This window comes from Buteo buteo, chromosome 4 (assembly GCF_964188355.1).
Source record: "Buteo buteo chromosome 4, bButBut1.hap1.1, whole genome shotgun sequence".
Taxonomy (NCBI): Eukaryota; Metazoa; Chordata; class Aves; order Accipitriformes; family Accipitridae; genus Buteo; species Buteo buteo.
Window position 1 is genome coordinate 68,415,725 of NC_134174.1, and position 12,500 is coordinate 68,428,224.

The 12,500-nt window shown below is 41.2% G+C and overlaps 1 protein-coding gene across 22 annotated transcripts in view; it reads right to left on the reverse strand.

Moving 5' to 3' along the window:
- EBF3 (EBF transcription factor 3) overlaps nt 1–12,500 on the reverse strand; it is a 136,311-nt gene that overhangs the window by 28,585 nt on the left and 95,226 nt on the right. The window lies entirely within an intron of this gene.

A 12,500-nucleotide genomic window follows, 5' to 3' on the forward strand; every position in this document is an offset into this window, starting at 1 on the left:
TCTTTCTTGTGACACACATAGTTTCGGTTTTCATTTTGATGGCTTAACCTTCTTTGTCAGCTCTTCCTGCCTCAAGGTCTGTATTAATATCTAATATCCAAAAATGTGTATAAGTATTTTATTAGACGTGAATACCACATCCATTAAGGAGGATACCTAATTAAATTAAGCCACTGATTCATTAAAGGCATTAGAAGAACACCAAGATCTCTTCCAATTGTTCATCAGGCATTCAGGAGACTTTTGGGCGGAGGGTTTCTCGGGAGCCAGCCCCACCGAAAGGACGTGGGACACTTGCAAACCATCCCACTGCTGTGCCATCCCGCGGGCGCTGGGCACGGCGGCTGGGGGTCCAGCGGGTGCCTCCACTTCAGCACCCACCTTCCTCTGTCCAAATGCGGTCAAACGGGAGAGAAGCGAGTGGTGTGGTTGGCCGCTGTCTTTAATAGCTATAAATCATAGAATAGAATCACAGAATGGGTTGGGTTGGAAGGGACCTTTAAAGGTCATCTAGTTCCAGCTTCCCTGCCATGGGCAGGGACACCTTCCACTAGACCAGGTTGCTCCAAGCCCCATCCAACCTGGCCTTGAACACTGCCAGGGATGGGGCGGCCACAACCTCTGTGGGCAACCTGTTCCAGTGCCTCACCACCCTCACAGTGAAGAACTTCTTCCTTACCTCTGATCTAAATCTACCCTCTTTCAGTGTAAAGCCATTACCCCTTGTCCTATCAGTACATGCCCTTGCAAAAAGTCCCTCTCCAGCTTTCTTGTAGGCGTCCGTTAGGTACTAGAAGGCTGCTCTAAGGTCTCCCCGGAGCCTTCTCTTCTCCAGGCTGAACAACCCCAACTCTCAGCTCTCCATTTCACCACGCTCCTTGTACCCACCCAACCCTTCAAGCTCTGCCCCAAAGACCATCCCGAAAAGCCAGGCATGGACAGGAGCTGGGAGAGGACAGGAGAGGACAGGAGAGGACAGGCCACCACCGCTCTGCTCCCACCCCGCTCAATCACGACCGCAACGTCTTGACTGGTGCGAGGCAACTGAGACCTGTAGGACAGGTGAGCCGGTCTAGCAGTCCGGTAGACGCCTATGTACTTTCAAAGTAATTGTGTTTAAATCTGCAGCCCTCTTTTAAAGCCAGCGTCATTAAACATGTAAAGAGAAGGCGCAAACGCGGGGAGAGAGCGTTTTTTAGCACTAACAACCCACTCCCTTTTGGCGAGTGCGCAGCGAGGGGAGATAGATCCGCGGCCCTCCGATTTGGCACAAATTTTCTTTCTGACTGAAAAACCTGCCTGCAATAATAAAAACAGGAAGACATTCATTTGCTTCATTCCAGCTGCTGGTTCCAGCTATTAAATGAGTTCCAGTTTCATTTCAATAATGATCATCTTCCTGTAACTTCCCAATCATGCATTTGTCATAATGCAGTAATTTTCTAGCTACAAACAGATCCTCGTAATGAGGCAGTTTTTCACATTAGCAGCATAACTACATAATAAGAACATCTGCAGTTCCTTTTCTGAGGGACAAGAGAGAGCTTCAATTAAGCCATGGGGATTGTTAAATAAGATATAGTATATTTTACTAACAGGGACACCCGCACCCTGCTTTAGCAGACTGCAAGCCTTCAACGTGCCTGAATGAACACAGGTTGTAATGTGTAAAAATTAAATAAAGTAAAATTAAATTGCTCAATACAGAGACATTCCTCTAGAGGGTGTTAGTGATTTCAGTGACAAAGTGCTATTTGCTGACAAGTAGTTTACACATTAACCAGCTGAATCCAAGGGGGAAAAATGCCAATAGCAATTATATCACCTTGAGGTTATTAAATGTCCTACTGATAAGTAACTAGGTGAACTTGACCAGGTGATAAAGACTGCTGTGAGCAAATGATTGTGCAGTGAAGAATGTCTCTTAGTCCTGCTGTTTCTCCAGATAGCTTTTCTTTCAAAAATGACTGTATAAAAAGTTGCATTAAAAATGTGTGGCCACTGAAGACAAAATTGATATTTAACTCCCCGCTGAATACTTCACCCCTATCAGAGCACCTTTATCATTTCACCTCAAAACATTATACAAAGTCTGCAAATGCCTGTTTTTTCTCCTTTTTTAGGCTTTAAAATGATGCTAAGTTCACCACTTTATCATCAACTGTCTCTACCAAGTGCATTTCATCTATAAGAAATTCAGATGCTCGGGAAATTAAAATTTCAAAGATCTGCTGCAAAAAAAATCAATGGGTAAAGATCAATGCTCATAGAAATTTCATGAACTTTGAACTGATATGGGCATGATGATGAGAAGTGGTTGGAATTTCAGGTTGCTGATTGTTCCTCACCCAGATGAAAAGCAGCCTACGGGGCTGAGAGGAGGTATACATTTGAGATGGGTTTTCACTTTAATATTTTGTCAGACAAAAAATTAATTTTTAGTCTATTTCGGTAACAAGCACAAATAAAAAAAAATCAGCCTTTCCGATGCGACTTGTAATACCACCACTTCTTAAGAGCACCTAATGCTTTGCACATTAACACTGCAAAGAAATGAAATCGGTTCCCTTTGCAGCCGATTGCAGGTGCAAATTAATATTGTAAAATGAAGATCAATACATGGACAGGGCAAAATCAATAGTGGCTAAATTATTGCTGCATTTTCCTCCTCATTCAAGATGAGTTGTGTTTTCCTCTCAAAGTCAATACTTTGCAGCTTTTCTCATTAATTTCTCAATAAATTTGGCAATGAATTTCAATCACAGAACTCGGCAGGGTGAGCCAAGCATTGTGGAATGCATAGGAAATACAAAGGCATGGAGGGGTTGAACACATCATTCATCAGAAGGCACTCTTGCTTGTTGAAGCAGGACTAATATCCCTGGACTTACTAAGGACAACCTATTTACTGTAAAAAAAAAAAAAAAAAAAAAAAAAAAAAATTAAAAGGCATTTAAGTTCTCTTCACTCCACAAAGAAACTAAAAATAGATTTTTCATTAAAAAACCAAAACGACACCTTTGTCTTTATCTCCCCAGTTTCTCATAATCGCCCAGCTTTCCTTCAGATAGCAGAAAGGGAAACAATGGCACTCACTCACTTGTTTCAATTACAGGCCTAAAATTCACAGGTCAGCTAATAATTACGCTCAATCAGATAACGGTATAGAATTTTCCTTAAAATACTCATATTAACATTGGGAAAACTGCATCTTTCTTTTTCTTTTTTCTTTTTTTTCCCCCTCATTGGAAAGCAGAGCCCACCCCAGGCGTTGACCTGCGATGATGTTGTTTGCAGGCGCAGATGGAGGGATTGTCCTCCCATTCAGGAGAACCTGGCAGGGAATAACGGCACTGGGATGCGGCGCTGCCCACAGAGAGGGGGCCAGCCTCGTCGCCTTGTCGTGAAAGAATACCCGTGCTGACAACAACTGGATTATGTTCAAACACTTCTGTTTACATATCCCAAAGAATGCGTTTGATTATGGCTTTTATAGTCTTGAGGAAACTGGAGGCCCCGCATCCAGCCCTCAACCGAGGAAGGCTACGTGCCACGGCGCAGCGCCTGCCCCGGCCGCGGGGAGGGCGAGCTCCTGCGGGGAACGTAAACCCACCCAGAAGTTAGCAAAGGAATATTAAAAGAGCGTATTGAACGTCAGTGAAACAGGAACGCTCATTTGTAGCTTTTAAATCTTTGAAGACAAATGTCAATTTACTCAGCTCAAGAATAGTCTGTCCCTTTCAAAGTCTTTTGCAGAGTAGGTCAGAACATCTCCAGCGGAACAGATTTTGTACTAAAAAGTGGACTGGGAGAAGAAATAAGGGAAAACGCTTCCTGGCCAGTTCCAGTCACCTACGAAACCAACCGCTGCCTTCTTCCTCCAGGAAGGAAGGCAGGAACAGAGGAACGAGAGGAGGAAGGAAGAAAGCAAGGATGCGGGGCCAGATAATTAAGAAACAAAGAACATGTGTCTTCCACAAATGGGTAGTAAATTAAGGTTTAGATACGCTACATGTCTAATAATCTGTCCCCTAATCTTCAAGAGCCCGATTCCAACACCCTTGCGGGTGTGGAGGCTCAGCAGGGCCGGTGCCCCCTCGCTGCAGGAGGGCTGCCAGGAGGCTGCCGAGAAGCTCCTGATGATGGGGAGCCCCTGATGGGGACCCCCAGCCTCCCCACCACCCCATTGCCCTTCCACCCACCCCCCCCAGCCAGTGCTCAGGGACCACCTGGCCTCTCCAGGCTGTCCCACCGCGGGACGTCGGCTCTTTGGGACACCTTTTGGTAGGTGGCACTCAGTCACAAGTAAAGCACTAGTATCTTCGTGACCCTGGATTCTGCGAGGACACCTGCATTTCCACTTTTCCTGACAACCGTTGTGTTCCAGGCTCTCATGTTTGCCCAAAAAGTCATTACCACCGTAATAGCTACAGATTTACTTTAAATGAATGAATGAATGAAGAGAGGGAGAGGGAGAAAGCAAGGGAGAAAAGGAATTAAAAAAACAAAGATGAAAAGAAGTTTCTGTGAAGCAAGATGGCAGCCCCAATAAGAAGGCAGCGCGTTGGCTGTGTTTGAGCAAACTCGGGCGCACGCTGCGGCTGTGCAGCACACCACGAAGGCGAAGGAGGACGGGCATCCGTGCCGACCTCCCGGGAGCTCTCCTCTGGGGCAGGGTGAGCCCTGCAGACAGCAGACTTCGAGTTCTGCGCATCAAAACGAAGGCAGAACGGGGACGGCCGCACTGCCCACGGCCTCCACCTCCACCGCAGGGCTCGGTCCGACATGACCCTCCAAACCCAACCTACTGTATTGTACAGACATCACTCTGCTGCTCTTACAGGTATTCGGAGTCAGTGACACTGGATTAAAAAAAACTTATTTAAAAGGTGAAGTACGACGTAGCGAATGGAAACCACTCAAAGTAAACCCACCCACAGTATGCTTGGTGTATTCTTTAACTGAGTTGCCGTATCAGACCACATCATACATTGCAATCTGAGAACAGTTTGCCATGTGAAGTATCTGCAAATTTACCACGATTTAAACACACGGAGTGAGCACATCATGAGAAATTAAGGATCCCACCAGTAAGAAGCCAGATCTTACCAGCCATTAGCGTGGAGCATTGCAAAGGAGGGACTTGGCAGTATTTCAGCAGAGAGCGAAAGGGGAAGGAAACCTGTATGATATCAAATCGTAAATGCTCCAATCATGCCAAGGAAGTTCCACAGTCTAATACGTATGTAACTATAATAAAACATGGCATTTTATGAAAACAACATGATATGACTAACATGACAAAATATTCCACTCAAAAAAAAAAAAAAAAGGCATATTGCTGATTTGGTAAAGTGTTTCACTACTGTGGTACTACATCAAAGCAGCAAAACATTACATTTTGACTATTATTTAATACTCCAAGGTACTTTACTAATTAAGATACATTTTACTGAAATAAACTGGGCTTGCATCCGCTTTTATATCTGTGGCATTATTGGGGAGTTTATTCCTCTGCTAGGTCTCATAGCTGAATAAATACCTCCTTCTCACAGGAGGGTCTGTACGGATCCATCTCCTGCCTCTTGCTCCCCCCACACACGCTGGCTGAAAGCACCAGCCCTGTGCCACCTCGCTGGATTACAAGGTGCTGCATCCACACCCTTCCCAAATAGCTGATGGAGCTGATGCGCAGCAGCTGCCATAGAAACCTGGAGGAGCTGGAGGAGCTATCTGTGCGCTTTATGCAGGAGAGTGCACAACCAAGTGCTACAATTCTTCTGAAATACAAGAATTTCAGGTACTCTGCTGAAAATGATGCTTGATCACAGCAAATGGAAAATCTGATCATTTGCCTGTCTTCACTGGCTTAGCTCCTCAAAGGTATTTATCCGTCTCAGAACCATATGAAATCTGTGATGCTTCGGCAAACATCTGTAAGAGCTGGTATTCTGCACAACTTCTCTCTGGTTATATTTGGTAGCGATCACCCAGCATAAGAATATAATACTGTAATATTTTCATGTAATATTTAGACAAATAGGATTTATAATCAGATCCTTAATATCATCTAACATAGCTTTTACAACAATATTCCTCTGTCATATAATTTTAAACAAAAATATATCTTACTCAAAGTTGTGAAATCTCTGTATTACCTGTGAATATTGGAAAAAATACCTCAAATAACTAACTGAATTCAATGAGCCTCTGAAAAGGCTTTATTAAATGTTTAAGCAGAGTGGATGCTGCAACTTTAAAAATAGAAAGAAAGCCCATGTTATTAGTATTCTAATTGTTCAGAATTGTGTAAAACTATGAGTTTAGTTTTCAATGACAATTTAAAAAAAAATGTATGCAGTACAATATAAAAATACTTCTGTATACTAAAATTATTTACCTTAGAGAAAACTGAAGACGCTGAAGGTTTTTACTCAGGTATCTAACAAGATTTTTAAAAAAGGTTTTTCTGAGGAGCCATACCGCCCATCCATATTTAAGGAGATGTTCTCAAGATTGTGTCAAAAAAAATTCCTTTCTTTCCCCCCTTAATATTTCTATATGTTGGAAAGTGCATAATTCAAAATATAAATCTATCCAGTCCTAGACTGCAACTTTCAAGCTCATAAAAGCCTAGGGTATAAAAAGAAATTCCGAAAATGTGGATTGCTAGTATAGCTCTCTGCATCCCTCCATCAGCTTCCTCCCCTTGCAGGTCCACAGCCAACGGACATCCCTGACAAGGAGCACGTACCATTCCAATGGGCAGCCTGCGCCGGGGATCGGCATCAACTGACCTTCAGCAAACATCAGGTGAGGAACACCAGATCTACCACGGAGCTTTTCTCATCATGCAACTTTCCATGGTTTCAATGAAAGTTTGTGTATTTAAAAATCAATAGTCATCTACAGTAATTTATATTCAGCCTTTGAATAACAACTACATTGACTAACAACTCTTGTGGAAATAGCCGTATTCCATATGCTTATGAAACGGGTTTGAAAGAATTTTTGGAAACATTAGGTTTTGTTAAGAAGCTACCTAATGGACAATGTCTTAGAAATTATTTTATAATATAAATAATAGTGGACATCCAAAATATTTTTGAAACACCTTTTGATTTTTTTTCTTCAGCAAATTGCATTCACTACAGTTGTGATAATTAATTTAAAAAAAAAATGTACATAAGGCTTCAGGCCCATGCCAGTGCCTTTAAACCAACTTTCGTGACAATCACTTGGCCAAAAATTGTGTCTATACAGTGCAGACTTCCCAGCAGCTAAAATTTCACATGAAAACACTACCAACCTTTTTAATTATAGCAGCAGCACTTTAATACACTGCAGTATAAGAAGTTCCAAAATACAGTAAACTCATTATTCCTATTAACCCTGAGCTTCTGGGTGTTTTCCTTATTTCCATGTTACGTTAGACTCAACACAAAGGCCTGAAGTCAGTGGACATGTTTCTTTTCAGCTCAGTAGCACTTTGATGAGGGTACAAATTAATTTAATGGGAATACTGGTATAGGCATGTATCATGTGTAGAAGTGACTAGCCAAAACCAGACATTCGGCTGGATATCTTCCAATGCAACCCAGATTTCTCTGTTTGCTATCTTGCTTTCGTAATATGAGAACAAGATGTACATTTTCAGTGAAATATCTTATTTCCTTTCTTTCCACCTTTTTTCTTTGATTTGAAACTTTGGGAAGTTTTTAGCCTGAGTGTTACAATCAGGCTATAGTAATAAAAAATAGCAATAAGCCTAAATTTATAGAAATAAAAATAGAATTAGACAGTTTAATATACACGGAACTGATATTACTATTTCACTGTATACAGCATGCAGAAAAAAGGAGAAAAGCATTTTTCCCCCTTCTCAGAGAAAACAAGGTAGAAGGTCTTATTCAGCACTCAAATTTTCCTGATTATTACCTGAAACCAAGATGACCCTTTTGTCCTTTTTTTAAGATGAATTGCCATCGCTTCAGCGCTACATTTTGTCAGTTTGGGTACAGCAGAGTCAATACCTTCACCTTGACACGGAAACTTTGTGATTTATCAGTTCTGCTGTGACTCAGTGCTACCACGACCTGGCGAGGTGCAGCCACTCATGGCACTGGGAGCAGACTTTGGTCACAGCTACTTGGAAAAAAATAAAGCACTCTCTGATGATAGACAAATGTGTCTTGTTAGCAACAGCCAAAAAGCGCTTGACTTGTACTAATAACAAAAAGGCCATGTTGGTCACCATGGGTCTAAAGACGAAGCACCCTGTCACTGCCTTGGTTGGGAAATTAGCAAATAATGTTCCTTTTCCTTGATAAATGGGTGACAGTTCTCTCTCACCAATCATTTTTTAACATTTTGATGCATGTCTATGATCCCGCTGGAGGAACAGAAAAGTTTACTGGCCCTCAATTTTCAGATGATGAATGGAACACTCTAAATGTGCGATTTCTGTATGAGGTATAGTTCATTTTAAGCAATTCTAGTAAATGGGTGTCACTGATTAGGACAAATAGTCTACTTGTGCAATAGCACAAATGGTATGTCTCATTCTTCTGGCCTCCTTTGAGACAGAAAAGAAAGGGGACAACAATGACCCTGATAAACCTGGAATTGCTACTGTTTAAAAAAGAGCTATTATATAATATACATTATCCAACATGCTATTGACTTGATGCTACTAAATCACTTCTGTATGTTTAGCATTGCCCTATTAATTAAAAATGTATGTCATGCTGAAAAACCTTCTTTATAAGAAAAGACAGTTAACCGGAATCTCTTTCCCTTTGACATTACTGTTTTAAGAAAAATACATTTTACTCTAGCGCAATGAAGCAGTTTAACATATTAACAGAGATGCTTTCGGGTTTTGACTCTTTAACACTAACTTTGACTGACTTAGACCTGTCTTGAAGAAAGGGCAAGAATATTTGTTCTATCTTGATTTTTTTCAGCTTGCTAACAACTGATACTGACACAAGGTCTGATCAATAAATAACCAATACAGTAATAACAGTAACTGTAAGTTGCTTCAGGACAACAGCACTTAAAAAAGAAAAAAAAGGAAATGCAATATATATGAATTAGAAATGCTGAGGATTTCATTAAAATGAATGTAACCGTACTTTTTTTTCCCAGGCTTTCCAATAAAGTCTTGAATCCATTGTATATATTTTTAGCATTCATTTCGCAAAGTCACCAGATTTCATACATAAGAACAATAATTGAACATGTACAAGAAATAATCAGGTGATTTAAATTTAACTAAGGCATTCGCATGTAGTTTAGCATAGTAAAAATAGTATGATTTGTGGGAGGCAATTAACAATCATTTGCTCTGTGGATACAAGTAATTTGTTTAAAGAGCACTGACCTATGAGACAGCTAGTTTGTGTTGGCTGTGATGGAAGGGAGCTATTGACTCTAAACAGTGTAACAGCGCCATTGACAGAATCCCATTTGAATGCACACAAAAGATCTCGAAAATACTTGAGGAACACGAGATCTTTCAGAGGGGGAAGTGGAGTGGGGGTTAACCGAGGAACCCAGCCAAAGCGGAGGTCTCCGTACCGAGGCAAAACCGAGCCAAACCGAAAAAACTGGACAATGTAGTGACTAAAGAGGGCTTCCCCCCCTTGGTGCTGTGCCAGCCTTAGAGCCCGGCCGTACTTCTTCAACATAAATACTCTATCAGAAGGAACACAAACTGTGAGCGATTACTGGTTGAGTAATGGTTTCATAAGCTTAAAATTGAATGCAAGTCTTTGTGCAAAATAATCATTTTTATGTTCACATCTAGCAAATGCATTGCAGACCTGGGAATGGTTCCATGTATTCAACATTCACGCTTTCTCTATGTCTGCTTTGGACATGTTTGCAATCGAATGCCAATACCTCGTACAGCGACCGGGTACAGTCTACTGCAAATGATCGGTTGTCTCCTGACAATTTGGGTCATTTCTTTAACTGAGCAAAAGAAGTTATCAAAATAAGGGTGTGCAACAGAAACATCAGGGTGAAAGCCGTCAACATTACAAGTTCCAAGTGCCAGACAGCATTCTCTGAAACTATTTCAATAGACACTGGGCGGACTATACTTCCTTTATTTGCTAGGAAATCATTATGCAAAATACAGACTTAGAGAAAACAGTGACGCAGTGGCACAAATACATTGTAAATACAGTACTGCCGCTCATCTTAAAGTAAACCAACAGAATCTACAGAGCTTAAAATATGTGTATAAAGGTGCAATTTTATCTGTAACATAATTTCATTTAGAAGCATACAAATCACAATTTGCCATAATCAAATAACACTGCAGTGCTTATATTCTAATTAAAAAATAATCTCTGATATTTAATTGAGAAACCTGGAAGACTTTACCAGCAAAATTATGGCTACAACCTGCACAAGCCACTCGATTTACCCAGACAGATAGAGAATTTTCAGGTAGCACTTTTAAAATTATTATTAAACGAGCAAACGATGCACCGTTCGATATATATTAAAACAAGTATTGTACCCAGTTATTAATTTGCACTATTCACTTTTAAATGCAGCAAATACCTCATTAATTTAATTTTAGGTGCCCACCAGTTTATATTGCATTTTACAGTCTAGAAGGCAATTTACTATTAACTGGCAATTACATACAGAATGATTGTTAATTCTGCTCCTAAGTGCTAGCTGCTTGAAAATTGTTATCTCTCTCTAATTTTTGACCTTCTTACAACAGGGGTGAGGTATACTGGGAATACAAAGGACTAGTAGAGAAGAGCTGGACATGTCATTTGTGACTCATTCTTTTAATTCACCGTGCTAATCAACTGAACTGCCACAATCTCCCAAGGTAATTGTATCTTTATAATAGTTGAAAGCAGCGGGCAAAAAGGCATGGATAGATGGGGAAAGGCCTTGCCTTTGCCTGCTGAGAGACGGCGCGCTCTTGCTTCTGCGTGAGACTAATGGGGGCTTTTTAGAAAAATCTGGAACTTTCATATCTCTGTACCCTGATCATTTAATGTCTCAACTTCTCTGCTCACAAAGGCTTTGTACACCACACTACACTCTTGTTTCATTATTCTGCAGCCTTGTTGCCCTATGGTCTACCTCATGCTGGGAAGGTTAAATGTTAGAGTGCCAAGCCAGACTGCAAGCATGGTGGGACACTGATGGGAAACAGATGCCCTGGGGATTCGGCCCCTCCCTCCTCTAGGGCTACATCATTTTCATTTTCTGAAATACAGTGAGGCTTGGCTTCCCTCGCAATGGCAGCTGTAATTTCCAAAGACTGTATCTCAGTCCCCCTATCACTTCAGGAAGTTTCGCGGTCAGGCAGACGCTGCCTTTATCTTTTTATTTTCTTATTGCTGCGATATAGGGTTTTGTTTCCCTCAGAAGATGCTTTAAATATATATTCCCATTAAAGTGTTGTTAGCAATGTAGCTTTATTACAATTTAATTCCAGAGAGAGAAGCTCCTGACATTCTCACGATTCTTTTGAACATCTTTACTTAGCGATAAAGACAAAAGACGACCCCAGGAAAGAAGAAACGAATGGCTTTTCCTTACAGTTTCATACTTATTTGCATTCACACATTAGAAAGAAGTTCAAAACAGCAAAATTTGCCAAATTTGCAAAATCCGCACCTAAGCAATCAGTTGAAGACATTAGACTATAGAGCAATTCAAAATTCCAGGCCTGTGCACTGAGAGCCAGACCGTCATCTGGTTCAAATCTGCAGCGCTTCCCTGGGCGCAATGGAACTGCACCAGCTCCCAACTGCTAAAATATCTGGAACTTAGTCTAAGGCTTTTAATTCATTCATTTTTTATTTTGCTGAACACTTATCTTAGCTAGTCGTACTTGTCAGGATACTCTGCTGTAGCTTTGCATGGGCCGTGTTCCCAGTAACCGTGACTGGATGCAGCCCCACCTGCGGTTACCACCTCTGCAGCAGACTATGAAACAACGTTGGCTTTCGAGCTGTGCTGTTAGCACCACTGTCACCACCACCCCGTTTGGTAACTCCAGTAAAAACCCAATCAGAAAGATCAAGGAAATGTAAATATTCTCTCCTTTGTCAGCCGGACGTGAGGCACCCAGGTGTGAATGCGAGCGTTGGTTTTGCTCAGGTTGTGATTTCTTTGGGGATAGATGGAAGATAGGAGTCTCGGGTGCTACCATCACTTAAAAGTTCATTTCAGCAATAGATCTCAAGCAGACACAAAAACATATCCTTGATGCGTTAACTGTTTAAAAAGTCCTAGCTTAAAACTACCCAGGAACACACTTTTCCCATTAGATCTAAATTAATAGATAGAAACAGTTGCAGTCTAGTGGGAAAATATTCATCAAAATGCACATCATCTGCACATCATCTGCAATCTGCATTATCTACCCAATAAGCAGCAAGAACTCTCCCCGAATCCCTGCAGTCTGTCGAGTAAACAGTTAAAGGCTCTTTGTTTTCAAAAGAGAGATTGAT